We start from the raw sequence: 19,762 nt of genomic DNA on the forward strand, positions 1-19,762 counted from the left end.
CTGTGTAGTCATCTGGCATCTCCTACGGAAGTGGACAAAGGAGTGATCAATATTCTCTGCCTGACAATCAACACACTCCACTGTGATCCACCACTACTCACCTTCTGAAAATCCATGGCCATTAAAAAGCCAAAGCGGGGATAAGGGAGCTCAAGGTCAGCAGCAGTAAGAAGCAACCATGGCTGATGCAGAGCCATGGAAAACAGTCAAGATACCCCCGATTGTGCAGGAGCTGGTGACCGGTGTGCAGGAGCCACCGAGCCGGTATGTGATCGCTGAGCACAACCGCCCCGCCGTGGTTGGTTCTGAGATGCCCGATCTCATACCCATCGTCGATCTCAGCTGGCTGTCTGACAACTGTGCTAATGAGGTTGCCAAGCTGCGGTCCGCCTTGGAGAACTCGGGCCTGTTCCTGGTAAAGTTTCCTCCCTAATTTCTTTGCTTCTTCCATCTTCAGATTTCTGATCGATCTTCCTCCAGGCTGTTGGCCATGGAATGGAGCAAAGTTTTCTGGGTGAGGTGATGAAAGTCACCAGAGAATTTTTCAAGCTCCCACTGGAAGAGAAGCAGGAGGATCTCTCTCTCAAATGTTCCGATCCGGCGAGAGATCCTCCTGAATTGAAGCATCCCTATCTCCCCCTCCCTCCCTCCCCGAGGCGCTCCCGCGGGCGCCCCCGGGAGGAACCCTAGCGCCACCTCCCCCCGCCCCCCCTCGCCCTGCCCTCCTCCCTCGCTGCCACCGGGGGCGTCGCCGGCCTAAGGCCGCGTGGCGCTGGCGCAGCGGGGCTGCTCCCTCCCGCACGCAGATGGGGGCCGTCACGGGGCGTCCCTCCTCTGCTCGGTGGTGGCGGCCGTCGGGCCGGCCCTGCCTCTGCTCCCTCCCCTCCCCTGGCGTTCTGGTGGCCCGCGGCGCCGCCTCCTTCCTCTCCGGCGCAGACTGTGGGGTTCCGGCGCCCTGGGTCGTGCTGGTGGCGGATCTGGCCCCCAGCCCAGATCCGGTCGATATGGTGGTTGGCGGTGGCAGTGGTGGCCGGCGGCCGTGTTTAGGTGGTGGCGCTGCAGCTGGGGTCCGTCTACTCCGGTGGGGTGGGGGGCTCCGGCTGGACCTGGCCAGGGCACGGTGGCGCTGGTGCTGTGGTGGTGGTGTGTGTCCGCTTTGCCGACGTCTGGTGGGCGGGCGGCGCGGGTTGGGGCAGCGGCCCGGCGTGGTTGTTGCTCCGGCTGTGGGCGGCAGCGACGTGGTGGGTCGGCTCTCTTGTGTGGAGGCTGCCATTCGTCGTGTCAGCATCATGGCAGCTCGGCGGGCCGGCTGGGATGGCGGCTGGCTCTCCGGCATCGGTTTGTCTGTAGGCGACCCGTTTCAACCTTCGGTCCTCTCCTCGTCATCTAGTTGGTACCTTCGTCAAAGGTTCGGCCCTCCCCCGACAATGGTCCATCGCTCGTCTCGCGCCCGGCAGCAGGACCGACCTCTTCTCGCGCCCGGCAGCAGGACCGGCCTCGTCTCGCACCCGGCAGCAGGACTATGCTCGTCTCGCGCCCGGCAGCAGGACCGGCCTCGTCTCGCACCCGGCAGCAGGACTATGCTCGTCTCGCGCCCGGCAGCAGGACCAAGCAATGGTCAAACTAATTATTCTAGAATATTAGTGTTACTAAATAATTATTTTAGTTATTTCAATTTTGGTCAAATCTGGTCAAACTGTGGTCAAACAATGGTCAAACTAATTATTCAAGAAATATTAGTGTTACTAAATAATTATTGTTTTTTAAAACAATAGTTTCAAAATAAAACTATGAAATGTGTCACTTCATGCTCAAGCAAAATTCCTGAAGGTTAATAGGATTGACATCTTAGTATTGTCAGGAAAACAACAAATGCAGACTTGGAGCGAGGGAGAATAGAATCCGAAAGTTAAGCGTGCTCAGGCTGGGGGAGTGGGAGGATGGGTGACCGTTCAGGAAGTTAGATGATTTGGAATAATGAGGGGTGATTAGAGGATAAATTGAGAAGTGATGAGGGGTGGTGATTACAGACTAGAGGTTAAAATAATTCAGAAATTTGAAAATCAAAAAAAAAAATTATAAAAAATTTCAAAAAAAATTATCAAAAAAAAATCATAAAATTTCCTTTAGTCCCGGTTGGTGTTAGCTCCACGTGGCCGCGCCCTTTAGTCCCGGTTCTGGATTGAACCGGGACTAAAGGGAGAGGCATTAGTACCGATATTTTAGGCCCTTATGAACCGGGACTGAAGGCCCTTTTTCTACTAGTGGAAAGGCGGCCCTTTCCGTCCGTATCTTTGGTTGGGGTTGCGGTGGGTCTCGAACGAGGTGGTGTCAAGGTCTGGGATATCAGGGTGGCGGCCCTGGTGGTGGTCCGACGGTGCTCATGGGCAGAGCCCGTGGCTAGGTGCTGCCCGGTGGCCATGGTCGTGTGGGCGGCGTGGTCGCTGGGGTGTGGCATCCGGTAGTGGTGAGTGTTGGCCGGGGTGAAAACCTGATCTATCCGCGGATGGACCGGCGGGGGCGAAGCTCGTTCCCTTCTTGAAGGCGTCGTCGCAGCTCTCATTGCCCGTCGTTTTGCTCCAGGGGAAACTCTGATCCTCGGGTCGGGCGGTGACGGCGCTCTGGTGTCATAACCTTCCTGAAGGCGCCGCCTTGGAGCACATGGTTCGTCATAGGCGGCTTCATCTCTTTGCGGTGGCATGCTCACGGTTGAGGACTCCGAGTTCTCTTGTAGTACTAGGGGTAGTGTTGCTGCGCTCAGCGCCTTTGTATCCTGTCTTGGGTGCGTGCGTGTGTTGTGCTGGCATGCGTTTGTATCTGAGTTGTGATCGGTTGGTGCTTTATATATAAAGCGGAGCGAAAGCCTTTTTCGACAAGAGAAGCAGAAGTAATCAAACCCGGTGAACGGCAATGAAGTCAGGATCGAAGGTTATGGGAACGACCCTGGACTGGTGTGACCGCCTATATATCATAGTGGAACCTGAGAATCGAAGAATCTACAGCTTGTGGCCAACATAGCCTCCATCGTTCAGGTACCCTACCATTCAGGCTTGTACTTCATATGGTATATATGGGTGTCAGACCGATGAGTAGCCAACGTTTCCCAAGCCGCTTTCAAGACTGGATCTTCGCCCTTTTATCCACGGCCTCGTCCAGAGTTCTTCTAAATGGGGTGCCTGGGGACCCTATTTTACACGGATGTGGACTTAGGCAGGGGATCCCCTATCCCCCCTCCTTTTTGTCTTGGCCATTGACCCGCTCCATCACATCTTAGCTAAGGCGACTGAGCAAGGCAAACTACGCCCCCTCCGGGGTAACCCCACGCGGGCTTCCCTGTATGCTGATGATGCGGCCATCTTTGTTGCTCGTATCAAGGAAGATATCCAGTTCTTGGCATCCACGCTCGGCTCTTTTGGTGAAGTTACCGGTTTGGTCACCAATTATAACAAAAGTCATGTGGCTCCCATCCGGTGTGCCAACATCGATTTGGATGAAATTCTGCAGGCCTTCCCGGCGGTCTGGGCCACCTTTCCCATGAGATACCTTGGCCTACCGCTTTCGGTTGCAAGACTAAAGCGCATCCACTTCCAATATCTAGAAGATAAGGTGGCTGCCAAGCTCCCGCCCTGGTCGGCCATACATGTGGCTACCCCGGGGCGCATCGTCCTGGTCAAGGCCGTCCTTACGGCGATTGCGATATATCACCCCACCCCGCTGGACCTACCTATAGAAGTGAGGAAAAAGATTGATAGTCTCAGACGTGCTTATCTCTGGGTAGGATGTGACAAGGTGACGGGAGGCAAGTGCAAGGTGAACTGGGATCTAGTTTGCAAGCCCAAAGTTCATGGGGGTCTAGGAGTGCTCAACCTGAAGAAATTTGCTACTGCTCTACGCCTCCGTTGGTTGTGGTTTGAGTGGGCGGACCCGCCAAAACCGTGGGCCCGGATGGGAACGCCTTGCTCTGACAAGGACAAAGATCTCTTTGCGGCGGCAACGACGGTGACCATTGGTGATGGCAACAAGGATAATTTCTGGGAATCCTCTTGGCTGAATGGTTTTCGGCCCAAAGACATCGCGCCTAAAATCTTTGAGATTTCAAAAAGGAAGAACTATGTGGTTAGCAAGGCTTTGGACAACAATTTTTGGATCCATCAGATCAACACCGCACAGGGCCTCACCTTGACGCACTTGCAGGAGTTCGCCAACCTCTGGGAGATGGTTGCCGGTGTCACTCTAAGCCAAGATAGACAAGACACTATTTCGTGGAAATTCACTACCAGCAGAGAGTACACGACATCGTCGGCTTACTTGGCGCAATTTGTGGGACTCACCTACAGTACCAATACTTCCATGATGTGGAAGACATGGGCTCCTCCCAAATGCAAGTTCTTTGCTTGGCTAATTCTCCAGAACCGAGTCTGGACGGCCGATCGCTTGTTTCGACGGGGATGGCCCAATTACAACCTTTGCCCCCTTTGCAAGCAAATTCAAAAGTCTGCTGCCCACCTGCTATTTCAGTGTAGATTCACGAATAGAGTTTGGAACGAGATTACCATTTGGCTGGGAATCCACGACTGCTCACCAATGATTTAGCGAAACGAAGTTTCGGTTCGAACTTGGTGGCAAAAGGCGGTGAGCAACGTGGATCATAACAGAAAGGTTCTTGCCTCTGTTATGATGCTTGTCTCATGGGAGATATGGAAAGAACGAAATGCCAGAATTTTTCGCAATGCCGCGACTCCGACCACAATTATTGTCACGAGAATTAAAGAGGAGGCCCACTTGTGGACTTTGGCTGGGGCCAAGCATTTGAGTAGTCTCATGTTGCGAGAGTAGTCTTTTCTTTTGGTCGCGTTGCGACATATGTCTGAACCTCCTCTCTTATTTAATGAAAATGGTAAATCTTTTGCCTGGTTTCAAAAAAAAATGAGTAGCCAACGTACGTAGTTGTCTGACCACGAAGATTTCTGCAGAGATATTCTGAGTGAGTACACGGTCAACCTTTTCCTCCAGAACCTGGCCAAGCTACTAGATTTACACGAGGGCCACTTCGTCAACATGTTCGATGAGAATGCCTTGACATACGCCAGGTTAAACTACTATCCTAACTGTCCAAAGCCGGACCACGTCTTCGGCATGAAGCCCCACACCGATGCCTCGGTGATCACAATCGTCTTCGTCGATGATAATGTCAGCGGGCTCCAGCTTCAAAAAGATGGCGTCTGGTACAATGTACCCATTGTTCCGAATGCATTACTCGTGAACATGGGAGATGTAATGGAGGTACGTGTGTGTGAGAAGTTGCAAAATTGTGACAGTTAAACTGAGTTGTAAATCTCGCTACTTCATCTGACAAATACAGATAATGAGCAATGGATTCTTCAAGAGCCCGATTCACAGGGTTGTGACCAATGCAGAGAAAGAGCGGCTATCTTTGGTGATGTTCTACACGTTGAACCCGGAGAAAGAGATTGAGCCACTGCCAGAGCTGGTGGATGAGAAAAGACCGAGGCGGTACATGAAGACAACAACTAATGACTACACAGCAAAACTCTTCGAAACTTTTGCTAGGGGGACACTAGCTATCGACACAGTGAAGATCTGAACGTGATACCAAGTGTAGAAGATTAATCGCACTGTGGTGATATTTCTTCCAGCGATATGTACTATTCTTGTGGAGTTGGTTTATGCTTTGACTTTCTGAAAATAATGTGCTGTGATGTATATTTGTATCACATAACAACTTCATATCTGTTTAGTTCAATTGTTACCCCGTTGTTCTACAGTTTCATCAAGTACTTTCTATCTGTTTTACTGTCTTCCTTGTTTTCACCATGCTGATTAAGACCTCCATACATTCGTCTTGCTATGCAAAATGCGGTTGCCTCAGCAACAATAGTAAATTGCAATAAGCTAAACAAGGCACCTTATTTTAAAATAGAAAAAAAAAACAAGGAGACATACCAGACCAGGATAATAATTTCCAGCTAGAGGGTATGGAAATGACCCCGTAAGAGCTGAATAGTTGACCAGAGGCTGAGCGGAATCTTGCCCACTGGCCTATAAACCTGAAATCTTTCAGGTTATTTAGCAATGATATATCTACTCAAACAGATCTTTCATCGTTGTCAATTTTATATAAGAAAAGCATTAGCCTGACCTTGAATTTTACAGTTATATTCTTCCGTGGCCCCTCCTACGTAGGGAAAATATCCAGAAAAATGTAAGTTCGGTAGTGTAAAATTCATTTCAGCAAGTTACATATGAACCATATGTACGATATCTGTTGAGGGAGGAGGGGGGGCTAATGTATTTAATTAACTACCGTTTAAAAAAAACTTGTTACGGGCTCAAATCTAAGAATATAATAATGGATAATTCATACAAGAAAACGTTGTTGGTGGGAATCCAACTCTGGTTCTCTCAACCATGGACACTTGATCTCACCAGGAATTTCTTTTAAGGTGTAATTTTTCAATCCTATTTTAACGAGGATGATGTATTTTTTAAAGAAACTTAACAGAACAAAAGAAACTGTAGAAGGGATGAAATACCTTAGCTAAGAGAAATATGAGGACATCCATGTATGGAATGCCGTACTCATTATCCTGCTATTCAGGTCATTGCGTGTATATCGGGATACTCACCGGTTTGTACGTACCAATTGATGTGTGGGAGAAAGACAAAGACAAAAAACAAAGTGATAACCGTGATGCCCACAAGGGAGTCCAGAGAATCACAAAGGAGTATCAAAACCCATGCTCATAAAAACTGCCAAAGTGGGACAAGGGAGGTCAAAACTAAGAGCAGCAACAAGCAACCATGGCTGATGGCCAACCATCAAAGTCTGTCGAGATACCACCAATTGTGCAAGAGCTGATCACCGGCGTGCAGGAGCCACCAAGCCGGTACATTGTTCCCGAGCAAGACCACCCCGATGTGGCTGGTTTCGAGATGCCTGAGCCCATCCCCATTGTTGATCTCAGCCGTCTATCTTCCACTGACAACAGCGCCGATGAGAATGTCAAGCTGAGGTCTGCCTTGGAGAACTGGGCCTCTTCCTAGTAAGCTTTTCCTGGTAAATTTAGTTGTATATTTTTTAATCTATCAAATCAAGGTTTCTGACCGATCTTTGGCCAGGCTGTTGGACATGGGATGGAGCCAAGTTTTCTTGGTGAGGTGATGAAAGTGACAAGATAATTTTACAAACTCTCACTGGAAGAGAAGCAGAAGCACTCAAACTTCGTGGATGGCAAAGAGTTCAGAATGGAAGGATATGGGAGCGACATGGTCATCTCAAAGAAGCAGATCTTGGACTGGTGCGACCGGTTCATTCTCGTAGTGGAACCTGAGTCTCAGAGAAACTATACTCTATGGCCAACACAACCTCCTTTCAGCTACTCCAGGCTTTTACCACGATCAATCTGCATCGGAGAAAGAAGTTCAGTTAATGTGTAGCCATAACTAAGCCTGATCATTCATATTTGTGCAGAGATATTCTGAGCGAGTACACAGTCAGATGCAGGGAGATCACCAACCTTTTCCTCAAGAACCTGGCCAAGCTGCTCAGTTTAGACAAGGACTACTTCATCAACATGCTCGATGAGAATGCCATTACACATGCCAGGTTTAACTACTGCCCTCACTGTCCCAAGCCGGACCAAGTCTTTGGCCTGAAGCCCCACTCGGATGCCACAGCGATCACAATTGTCTTCATCGATGATAGCGTGAGCAGTGGCGGAGGCAGGGGGTGGCCAGCAGGGGCCAAGGCCCTCCCCATGATCACACTTTCCTTTGTATTATGCATGTGAACAGTGAATATTTTTCAATTTTCCTTTAAGCCGGCCCTCCCTACCATCAAATTATAGGCAATCCTGCCTTCGCCACTGAGCGTGAGTGGGCTCCAACTGCAGAAAAATAGTGTCTGGTATGATGTGCCAATCATTCTGAACGCATTACTTGTGAACATGGGAGATGTAATGGAGGTACATGTGTTGCAAAAATTGTTTAATCTTGCATCGTGGACAGTTAATCTAAGCTAGAAATCTCTGTATTTCCTGTGATGCATGCAGATAATGAGCAATGGGTTCTTCAAGAGTCCGGTTCACAGGGTTGTGACCAATGCTGAGAAAGAGCGGCTGTCATTGGTGATGTTCTATGCGATGGACCCAGAGAGGGAGATTGAGCCAGTGCAAGAGCTGGTGGACGAGAAGAATCCGAGGCGGTACAGGAAGATCAAAACCAAAGACTACATAGCAGAGATATTCAAAACATTTGCAAGAGGGACACTAGCCATTGACACAGTGAAGATCTGAATGTGATTCTGAAGTGCAGAAGATCGGTTAGCGGCATGCTGAATTTGCTCTTTGAACTGTGTATGCTTTCACCTTTTGGCTTAAAATGTATTTTGGTTCACCTTCTGACTTTTAAGTATTTTTATCTTGTGCGTTGACTTTCTGATTATTTCCAATGTCAGCATTATGTGTCAAGTTGAGTGATGAAACTCTCACAAATATATTCATATCCACCTTGTGCTTATATACAAGATCTACCAGAGAATGTACAAGGGGAATGGAGGAGAGAACAACGACACGTTAACCGAGGCAGTGTGCGCACGTGCGTGAGCTGGTGGAGCTCCTGAAGACTAGGTGAGACCATCCAGCCGCACCTTCCAGTACGGCTATGTGCAGCCAAAACTTGGGGTTCCCGGACATTGAATCTGAAGTCGAGGAAGACGCTCGTCGGTAGTCCCTTGGTGAAGATATCCACGAACTGCGAGCTCGTGGGAACATGTAGTATGCGAACCTCACCGAGTGGCACATGCTCATGTACGAAGTGAAAATCGATCTCGATGCTTAGTGCGTTGATGTTGCACTGGGTTGCTCGACATGTACATGGCGCTCACATTATTGCAGCAAACCACCGTGGCAAGCAATGGAGGTTCATGTAGCTCACTAAGAAGTTGGTGAAGCCAGACGGACTCGGGGATGGCGTGGGCGACCACCCTGTACTCAGCCTCGCACTGGAACGAGAAACATTGTTCTGGCGCTTTGATGACCAGGTGAGGACGTTGGGGCCAAGAAAAACGCAGAAGCCGGAGGTGGACTTGCGTGTGTCGGGGCAGCCAGCCCAGTCAACATCAGAATAGGCCACGAGCTCGTTGGTGAAGGAGGGATGAATCTGGAGGTCGAGGTGGGTGGTCCCACGAAGATAGCACAAGATCCACTTGACAAGCTGGAAGTGGAGTCGCGGGGAGCATTCATGAAGAGGCAACACTGCCGAAAGACATAGGAGAGGTCAGGGCATGTCAGTGTAAGGTATTGAAGCGTGCCGGCAAGACTACGGTAAAGTGATGGGCCGTGAAGAGCGGCCTAATGTCAATGGAGAGCTTGGCGAGGGTGTCAACCGGAGTGGAGATGGGCTTGCAATTCAGCATGCCTGCACGGTCGAGAACCTCAAGAGCATATTGCTCCTAGGAGAGGAAGAGCCCGTGCGTGGTTGAGGTGACATTGATCCCTAGGAAGTAGTGAAGGGCACCAAGATCAGTCATAGAGAACTCGCGGTGAAGGGCATGGATGTTGGATTTGAGTGTTGCAGAGGAGATAGCGGTGAGGATGATATCGTCAACATATAGCACGAGGTGGGTGAGGTGGTGACTTGGGCAGAGGATGAAAAGCGAGGAATCTGAGCAAGAGGCCATGAAACCGAGTGTGCGTAGATAAGCCGTGAACTGCGAGAACCAGGCCCGCGGCACCCACTTGAGCCCATACAGAGAGCGGTTGAGCCGGCAAATGTGTGACGGCGAGGCAGAGTCGATGAAGCTGACGGTTGGTGACTGTACACCACCTTGGCAAGGTGTGCGTGGAGGAAGGTGTTGACGTCCAATTGATGAATGGGCCAAGACTTGCCGGCAGCGATGCTCAACATAGCACGAATGGTCGCCGCCTTGTCGACGGGGTTGAAGGTCTCCCCGTAGTCAACACTGGCCTGCTGCGTGAAACTGTGGAGCACCCATTGAGCTTTGTACCATGGAAGCGAGCCATTCGGATTTAACTTATTCCGAAAGATCCACTTTCTTGTGACTACATTGGCACCTACAGGACAATACAAAACACCAAGTATTATTCCGCATCAACACGTTAAATTCTTCAAGCATAGCGTTGTACCTATTTGGGTCTTTAAGAGCAAGGTGATAGGAGGAAGGAATAGGGCTCGTGGCAAGGGAAGCGGTACAGAGAGAATGTTTCTTTGGTTGAGCAAAACCAGTTTTGCCTTGCGTCTGCCCACTACCGAAACAGGGCACTACCCCGACGGCCGAATGTATGCCAATGGCCCCCGTCGGCCTACTCCGTGCTATGTCAACAACCGTGACCAGGCCGTCGGCATACCGGTGCCACGAGGCAGCCCGTGGTTGGCCGGCGTGTTTGACGGCGCCGTCTGGTGAAAATCTGCACCGACAGTGTTTCTATGCTGACGGCCGTACGGACGCCTGACAAAAGTACGCTGACGTTATCTACGCCGACGGGGATATGCCGACAGTGGCCGTCGGCATAGACCTAGGCTGACGGCAATGGGCCTACGCTGACGGCCGGCAGCCGTCGGCATAGGGTGTTAGTCCGGTAGAGGCATGTGGTGCATGTTGTCCGAAGGCTGGATTGGCACAACGCGTGGAGTAGGTGCGGTACATGTGGAGCTCGTGGGTTGGGTGGGGAAGGGAATCCAGTGGGGTGTGGGGACGCTGAACGGCAACCATGGGGCACGTGCGGTACACGTGGCGCTCATGGGTTGGGTGGGTAAGGGAATCCAGGTGGGGTGTGAGGACGCTGGATGGTGACCGTGGGACCAGGCGAGGTGGTTGACAGGGTTGTCGGGTGGGTGGGCGATCGAGGCAGGAAGCTGGATTGGTGGGGCGTTGGACACGAGGGGGATGCGCTATATGCAGGTGGATCTCAAGGCGCGGGCGCGCTGGTTGGTGCGGTCTGTTGCGGAGATCCACGAAGCGGGGACCCGGGGGAAGATACCAGGGAAGACCGGTATGAGGTAGGTGTTTCACGTGACTCGGGGAGGATTTCAACGCCTGAGTTTTTTTTGGCAGTTCAGTAGGTGCGATATGTGTGGAATCGACAGAAAAATAGGAAAATATGGTTTCGTCAAATGTGACGTTCCTGGATATGAAGACATTGTGCGTTATTAAGTCAAGACACCAGGAGCCTTTGTGTTTGAGAGAATATCCAAGAACACACAAGAAAGGAGCATGTGGAAAGTTTGTGTTGGGTGGCGGCTATGGTGTTGGGAAAACAGAGACATCTGAAGACGCGCATGTGATCATAGATGGGGTGCTGGCCAAGAAGGCGAAATAAAGGAGTCTCAGACGCTATGGCAGAGGAGGGTCGCCCATTGAGAATGTACGTGGCAGTGTGGAGTGCTTCTACCCAAAATGGAGGAGGGAGGTTGTCTTGAATGAGGAGAATGCAGAGTATATCGTTGGTGGTACGAATGAGGCGTTCGGCTTTGCCATTTTGTGGCGAGGTGTGTGTGGGCACGAAAGGCAGAAGGATGCGGTGTAGGTAGAGAATTGCGTAGGAAAGTGATGAGAAATTCGCCGACATTCTCGCATTGCATAAATTTGAATGGGCACATGAAATTGAGTAAGAAGATAAGCATAAAAGCGATGGATGATGTCGGCGGTGTCGGATTTGTATCATACTAGGAAAGTTCAAGAATAAAGGGAATAGTCATCTAGGATGACAAGTAGTACTGAAAACCGAAGAACTAGAAATCGATGACGTCCAAAAGTCGCAGGGAATTAATTGAAACGAGGTACTAGTAAATGAATTTGATTGAGAAGAGGGTAGTTGTAGTTGCTTATCTATTTGACATGCAGAACAAACTGAAGTTTTGGACATATCATTATTAGAATTAGGAAGGAGATTGCGAGCTAATGAGGAAATATTGTTATTGCTAGGGTGGCCCAAGCGTTGGTGCCATAGGTCGCCGATAACGGAGAAGCGAGCTTGGATGGTGGAGTTGCTGAAGAAGGGATAGAGATCCCCATAACTATTGGACCTCATGGTTGTCTCGTGGGTGTCTAGGTCCTTCACAGAAAGACCAAAGGGGTCAAATTTTATACTGGATGAATTGGTAATAGAAAAGCAACAAATTGTAAATTACTTTTTAATGATGGTGGGAGAGATTAGGACTTCGTTGAGGGAGAAGGATGAAAGAGAGGCCGACCCGATAGCGGTAATGGGTAGACGAGTGTCATCGCCAACAACTACACCTGAAGAATGACGCAATGAAGGGGAAGAATACTTAGCGAGGGTGTTTGTCATACCAGCCACATGCGAGGAGGTGCCCGTGTCAAGGAACCACTCCTACCCGCCGCCGGCGTGATGTTGGACCAAGAGGTTCTAGAACGCGGCGTACAACTGATTGTACTGCTTCGACTTCAGCCTGCTGGACGAGGAGGGAGTGGTCACTTTGTAGGCTTGTTGCAGAGAAGGACAGCGGCTACGTTCGGCGTGGCCCATGGAGTTGAGGCTGAGGTGGGCCGGGAAGCAAGGCCACGCAGGGGGCGAAATACCCCGTGTAGGGCAGCGCGCTGCGAGCTGGAGCAGGGGCACCACGACCTCCGGGATTGCCCCCAACAAAGGGAGAGCCATGACCACAGCCGTGTGCGCCCTTGTCCTTGTTGGTGTTGGGGAAGATGGCAAGGCCCTTACCTTTGTCGACATGGATAGCAGTGCTATGTTCAGAACTACAGTCGATGGAGCTGGAGTGGGAGCCCTGGCAGATGATGAGTACGGTGGAGGTGCTCTCGGGATAGCCGTCCAAGCGAGCCCGCTCGTTGGCGGCATTCTCCTCCCTGAGAAGCCGGGAGCGAGCCTGGACAAATGATGAGAACGACACTTGCATCTGACAGCGTGGCCATCAACTGGAAGTTACGACTGAGGCCGTAGGTCAATTGCTACGTGAGTGTCTAGTCGATGATGTGCTCATCGACGTCGGCAAGTGCATCAGTGAGCGACTTAGAGGAGCTAGCTGTACTCGGCGATGAAGAGCACCCCCGACCATGTTCTGGAATTCGGCGCTGAGGATGATGGCGGGCCCGGGTTGGTTGTCCCGGAACAAGTGGTGAAGTTGTGCCCACAAGTCATAGGTGATGCGGGCTGGCGACATGACAAGGTCCAACAGCTTGTCCACGATGACTCCGTACATCCAGAGCACGATTGTCAGGTCGTCATTGCGCCAAACGACGCTTTCGTGGATATTTGCAGAAGATAAAGTAGAACCTCTCCACGACATCGCCGCATCATCTACTTTATCCGCTGCAAATATAAGATCCAACATCATCTCCACGCCACCATCGAGCTTCTCCACGAAAGCGTCGTCTGGCGCAACTACGACCTGACGATCCTGCTCTAGATGTACGGCATCATCGCAAACGAGTTGCTGGACCTCGTCATGTCGCCAGCCAGCACCGCCTATGATGTGTCAGCGTAGCTTCACCTCCTGTTTCGGGACCACCAACTCGGTTGCGCGATCATCATCGACGCGAATTCCAGAACATGGTCCAGGTGGGTGGGGGGCTCTTCATCGCCGAGTACAACCGACCCCTCAAGCCGCTCACTGACGCACTTGGCAACGTCGATGAGCACATCACCGACCAGACGCTCAAGTTGCAGTTGACCCACGGCCTCAGACGCAAGTTCCAGGTGATGGTCATGTTGCTTCCGATGCAAGTGTCATTCCCATCATTCGTTCAGGCTCGCTCCCTGCTGCTCATGGAGGAGATCGCCGCCAATGAGCGGGCTCGTCTGGATGGCCGTCTCGAGAGCACCTCCACCACGATCACCATCGTGTAGGGCTTCCACTTCGGCTCCGTCGGTCGCAGCTCCACTGCCCACGCTGACAAAGGGAAGGGCCCCGCCATCTCCCCAACACTGACAGAGACAACGACAAGGGCTTGCATCGCCGTCGTTCCGGACATGGCCGCGGGTGTGCCTCTCCCTCCGCCAGTGACAACCCCAGCAGTCATGGTGCCCCTGCTCCAGATCTCGGCATGCCACCTAGCACAGGGTATTTCTCCCCCTAGGGCGCCTTGCTTCCTGGCCCACCTCAGCCTCGGATGCCATGGGCAGCTCCGAAAGCAGCCGACGCCCTAGGTCTGCACCCTCCTCCGCAGCAAGCCTACCCGGTGACCGCTCCCTCCTCGCCCAACGGGCCAACGTGGGAACAGTACAATCAGTCGCCGCTCCAGAACCTCTCTATAGAGCATCACGCCAGTGGCGGGCAGGAGTGGTTCCTCGACACGGGCGCCTCCTCACATGTGACTGGTATGACAAACACCCTTCCTAAGTATTCTTCCCCTTCATTGCGTCATTCTTCAGGCATAGTTGTTGGCGACGATACTCGTCTACCCATTACCGTTGTCGCTCTACCTCTCTTTCTTCCTTCTCCCTCAACGACGTTCTAGTTTTTGCCAGCATAATAAAAATAAAAATAATTCCGTTCGCCTCACTTTACTATTACCAATTCTTGTGGTATAGAATTTGACCCCTTTGGTCTTTCTGTGAGGGCCTAGTCTACTAGTTATGGGGATTTCTATCCCTTCTTCAGCTACGCCACCGTCCAAGCTCTCTTCTCCGGTGTCGGCCACCTATGGCACCAACGCTTGAGCCACCCTAGTAATAAAACTATTTCCTCATTAACTCGCAATTTCCTTCCTACTTATATAATGATATGTATAAAACTTCGGTTTGTTCTGCCTGTCAATTAGGCAAGCAACCACGCCTGCCCTTTTCTCAACCAAATTCATTTACTATTGCCTCTTTTCAATTAATTCACTACGACATGTGGACATCACCAATTTCTAGTTCTCCGGTTTTCAATACTACCTTGTCATCCTAGACGACTATTCCCCTTATTCTTAGACTTTCCCATTAGGAAACAATTCTGACACCGCTGACACCATATATTGCTTTTACGCTTAGGTTCTTACTCAATTTCATGTGTCAATTCAATGTATGCCATGCGACAAATGGCGGCGAATTTCACACCACTTCCCTGTGCGACCTCTTCTCTCGCTACAGCTACTCCTTCCGCCTTTCGTGCCCACACCTCTCCACAAAATGGTGAAGCCAAACGCCTCATTCGTACAACCAACAATATACTCCGCGTTCTCCCCATTCAAGCCAACCAACCACCCTGCTCCATTTTGGGTAGAGACGCTCCACGCCACCACCAACATTCTCAATCGGCGATTGTCCTCCGCTGTGGCGTCCAAGGTTCCTTTCTTTCACCTTCTTGGCTAGCACCCCACCTATGATCACATGTGCGTCTTTGGATGTCTCTATTTTCCCAACACCACAGCTACAAGCCTGCACAAACTTTTCACACGATCCTATCGTTGTGTCTTTCTTGCATATCCTCTCGAACACAAAGGCTACCAATGCCTTGACTTAACAACATGCAAAGTCATCATCTCCCAGCATGTCGCATTTGACCAAACCATCTTTCCCTATTTTTGCAGATTCCACACATATCTCACCTTACCCTAGCTACCACAGAAAATCCGAGCATTGAAATCCTCCCCGAGCCACATGCAACACCTACCTCGTATCGGTCTTCCCCGCTATGTTCCCCGGGAACTCTGCTTTGTGGATCTCCGCAACCGACCACACCAATCAGCCCGCCTGCGCCTCAAAACCCACCCACACACAGCGCATCCCCTCGTGTCCAACACCCCACAAATCCAGCTCCCCGACCCAACCACCTCGCATAGTCCCGCAGTCACCATCCAGTGTCCCCACACCCCACCTGACCTTGTGCTTATATATACGAGATCTACCAGACAAGTACAAGGGGATGGGGGACAGAACAACAACACGTAGCAGAGGCATGTGTTGCATGCGGGTAGGCACGTGCGCACATCGTGTGTGAGATGGTGGAGCTCTTGAAGACTAGGTGTGGCTGTTAGGGCAACTCCAACGGGCCGATGCATTTCGTTCGGCCATAGCCTGTTTCCGGCCGCTGTTTCCGGCCGCTCGGGCAAAAAACATGACTCAACATGCCGATGCAAACGGACGGATGCCATGTTTCATGTCCGTTTCAACCCATTTCCAGCCTGAATTTGCGCCGGTTTTGCGTCCGCATGGACCCGCCACGAACGCTTGTGGTGTCCTCCCCTGGCCCGCCCGTCGGTACACACCATCTCCACTCCCACCATTCCTCTCCCAAAACCCTCCCGCTCTAGAGACATGGCCGATGCACTCGTTCCCACCGTGACCGTCCCCGTCATGGCCGCCCGTGTCATGGCCCCAAAGAAGCCAAAGAAAGAGGACACCCTGGAGCAGAGAGCGGCCGAGATGGCGAAGCGAGCCAACCAATGGAGGGGCAAGGAAAAAAGAAAATGTCGCCTTCGCCGCCGCTGCAAACATCAAGGCCATCGCCCCCAAGGCCGCGCAAACCGTCCTCCTCATGCTAGGTTCCGCGAGCCGACCCTTCTCGCCGCCACCACCATGACAACCAGCAAAGGCTCATACGCAGCCTGCCCGCCGAGGCTTCCGGAGTCGCCGCACATGTCAGCATCCTCGCTAACATATGGGTACCATCTCAGACACGACCCTGCAACGTCCCACTTCTCCACCTCACCTCGAGATGGCTTGCCTAATATGGGTGATTCCATGCCGGTCATCCCCGTGGTGCCTCCCAATTATCTCAACTCCACACCTATGGTCAACCAATCCACCGGGAAGCAAAGGAAACGCCCCGCGGGTGGTCTCCACGGTCAACTTACCCAATGCTCGTAACCTGTTTGATTGAATGTCGGCCCTGATGCCAGATGACCCGAGATACTACAATAATCTCACGGAGGAGATGATCAATGAGGGTGGCCAAGGGGATGATGCCGAAGAGACTCAAGACCAAGACACTCAATGCCATGAGGCTGAAAGCCAAGAGAGTGTCAACATCGAGGGAGAGCCATTGTTCGAGGATGAGCTAGTTAAGCAAGCCTATTCACAAAACAGGCGGCAAACCGTGAGGGCCAGAGCATACACAGAGGATGAGGACATGTTGCTTTGCGAAGCTTGGATGGAAATTGAACAAGATCCCAAACTGGCGCTGAGAAAAAAGGTGAAACATTTTGGAAGAGGGTCCATGAATTCTTCCATAAATGTAGGAAGATTGAGCCATACAAATTTAAGAGTGACCGGGGTGACTTGTCACCTCCGAACTTTATCCAAGCAGAGTGGCAGAAAATTTGTGGCTCCTATGATCATGTTGTTACCTAGCCCATGAGTGGCATTGGCGTCAAGGACTTGGTATATTATTCGTTCCCCTCTTCATATGAGCACATACCATCCTTCTATGCATAGGCAAGCCATTTACCTTCACTCGTTGTTGGATGTCAATCAAAGAATGTCAAAAGTGGAAAGACCGGTATGCGGCCCAAAAAAGGTGGTGGTGGTGGTGGGGGGGGGGGGGCTCAACAGTGTTCGGCCCAAGTGAGAAGAGGCCAAGGGGAAGACCAACTGCAAGCTAGATGCAAAGCATGATGCTTCGGCACTCGCCTTACAAGAGGTTCATAACCCAAAAGGAGGTGTAAAGTGTGAAGAGGTAAGAGAAGGAAGGGAGTAAGCACGAAGAGAAAGAGGAGACCATGAAGAACTTCTTTGACATACAAAAGAAGAAGCTTGAGATCGATAAGGCCAATGCCCGGTCACAAGCCAAGGAAGTGGAGGTCAAGCAAAAGGAGGTAGAGCTCGCGCTAATCACCAAGGAAGTGGAGACCATGGTGGCCGACGTGAGCAAGATGACCCCAAAGAAAAGGGCTTGGTTTGAGAAGAAGCAAAAACTCATGATCGACCGAGATGCGTGATCATCTTATATCTGTTTGTTTTGCATAAACTATGGCCGAGATGCGTGAACTATGGCCGTGGCATGTGCGGGGCTCGTGCGATTCTTTTGGTGCAATGTTGTATGCCAGCATGGCATATGATACTATGCAAAAAAAATGCTAGATTTATTTTGCTATGTTTGATGGAAAAAACGGATGGAGCGGACAAAATGGGTCACCCCGTTGGGTGCACTGCCCAGGGAAGGGTCGACATGGACTGTCTGCCTGTCCGTTTGGCGACCCAAGTGGACAAAAAACAGACATTCTGCATCCGGTTGGGTCGGTCTGTTGGAATTTCCCGTAACCACTCGACGGGGACTGCAATGGCTTGTTCCAAAAATACAGTCGGACTTCACAGCTCCATTCTATCAGACATGGCCGTCCGCATCAGACAAATTCTTCCTATCTAACAGGGTCTGCCATCATCAGGAAATATGCAAAAACAAAATTGAAACTAGTCATTATGCAGGCCTGACTAAAATCTAAAAGATCTACACATGCCTGAATCAGACTTCTGGCTGTAAACCGGGAAAGTTGCATTATGCAGGCAGCAAGCCTGACGCATTCAGACAATAGACACAGTGACATATCCCAATCATGAACGGGAAAATAACTAGCGTCAGTGTGCGGCCAAATTCACCACCAGCATAAGAGAGATATTACCATGTTTGATACCAGCCAATTCGATCTCTCAATCAAAAAAATTAATCTGGAAGTAGATGAGACAATGAAGGTATTAATCGCGCGTCTTACCTCAAGTTGGAGAGAGATGTCCATCTGTGAGTCCGGCGGGCAGGTCGCCGCCGGAAAAGGAAGAACGCTCGCCTCGCAACCCCCTCGGATCTTGCGACCACCCGGCACCGGCAGCGCCGCCGCGGAAACCCCTGCCACCCATTCTGCCTGCTGTCGACTGCTCTTGTCTTAGGAGTCATGAAGCCCTTTTGTGGTGCGCCGTGGCTAGATGGGCCCTGAAGCGGCTCGAAACACTTAGGCCCGGTTAGGGTGCCCCGAACATGTCCTTGGAGCCCACATCAGAATTCACAAACCAAATCAATCTCTACTCACCTCTAGAAAAAAAATCAATCTCTACTCGATCGGTCGATCCTCAAAGAAATAAAAAAAAATCAATCAATCTCTACTCGCACCTTTCAAAAACAAGAAAACTCAATCTCTACACAAGTTGGAAGTTCGTTAGGATCCTATAATTAGTTGTGTTGGTTCCTATCAAATCAATCTACCTAGATAATCTCGCGGCCGATCGATCCAAGGCAAGCTAAACGATCGATGTACCAGTGCTGGCCTGGTCTACTCAGCACCAACGCCGCCGCCGTCGACATGCTGTCAAGGCTGTCCGACAGGTTCAACAAGCCCGTCTGCGGCGTCCTGCCGACGGACGGCGCCGTCGTCGACGGGTCGCGCGGAGGGCTCATCTCCCCGCTGCTGTTCGCGTCGGGAAGGTCGGCCGAGCAGCCCGGATGCCTGTCGAGTCCGTCCGTCGCCGCGTTCACGCGGGAGACCGATGGTGACGCGGAGGCCGAGCTGCCGTGCCTGGCGTTCGGATCGGAGGACGGCTTCCAGGTCTTCTCCTTCGCCGAGAACCGCATGCGCAGCGACGAAGTCGCGATGCGGCTGGCGCGCGGCCGCCGGCACGTGCCGTCCCCGCACGGAGGGAAGGTGTTCGTCACGGACATGTGCGGCCGCCACCCGTGCCACCTCGTCGACCCGTTCACGGGCGAGCGGACGCCGCTCCCCGACCTGCCCGTCCCGCTCTCCGAGGAGGAGCCGATGGCGGTGCTCGAGACTGACCGGAGCGAGCCCCGGTACCGGCTGTCGACGGACGACGCGTTCGCGTGGGACTGGTCG

General features: G+C 51.5%; 1 long non-coding RNA gene and 2 pseudogenes across 1 annotated transcript; 2 read left to right on the forward strand and 1 right to left on the reverse strand.

The window, feature by feature from the left end:
- The first annotated feature begins 25 nt into the window (after window positions 1-25).
- Window positions 26-5,936, forward strand: LOC123149293 (protein SRG1-like; annotated as a pseudogene).
- A 416-nt stretch (window positions 5,937-6,352) lies between these two features.
- On the forward strand, window positions 6,353-8,315 carry LOC123149291 (protein SRG1-like; annotated as a pseudogene).
- On the reverse strand, window positions 7,181-18,794 carry LOC123149294 (uncharacterized). Its single transcript, XR_006474593.1, has 2 exons — window positions 18,653-18,794; window positions 7,181-7,424 (listed from the first exon to the last, which is right to left on the reverse strand). It is a non-coding gene; the product is annotated as an uncharacterized lncRNA (long non-coding RNA).
- Between the last annotated feature and the right edge of the window lie 968 nt (window positions 18,795-19,762).

Source organism: Triticum aestivum, chromosome 7A, assembly GCF_018294505.1.
Source record: "Triticum aestivum cultivar Chinese Spring chromosome 7A, IWGSC CS RefSeq v2.1, whole genome shotgun sequence".
Lineage (NCBI taxonomy): Eukaryota > Viridiplantae > Streptophyta > Magnoliopsida > Poales > Poaceae > Triticum > Triticum aestivum.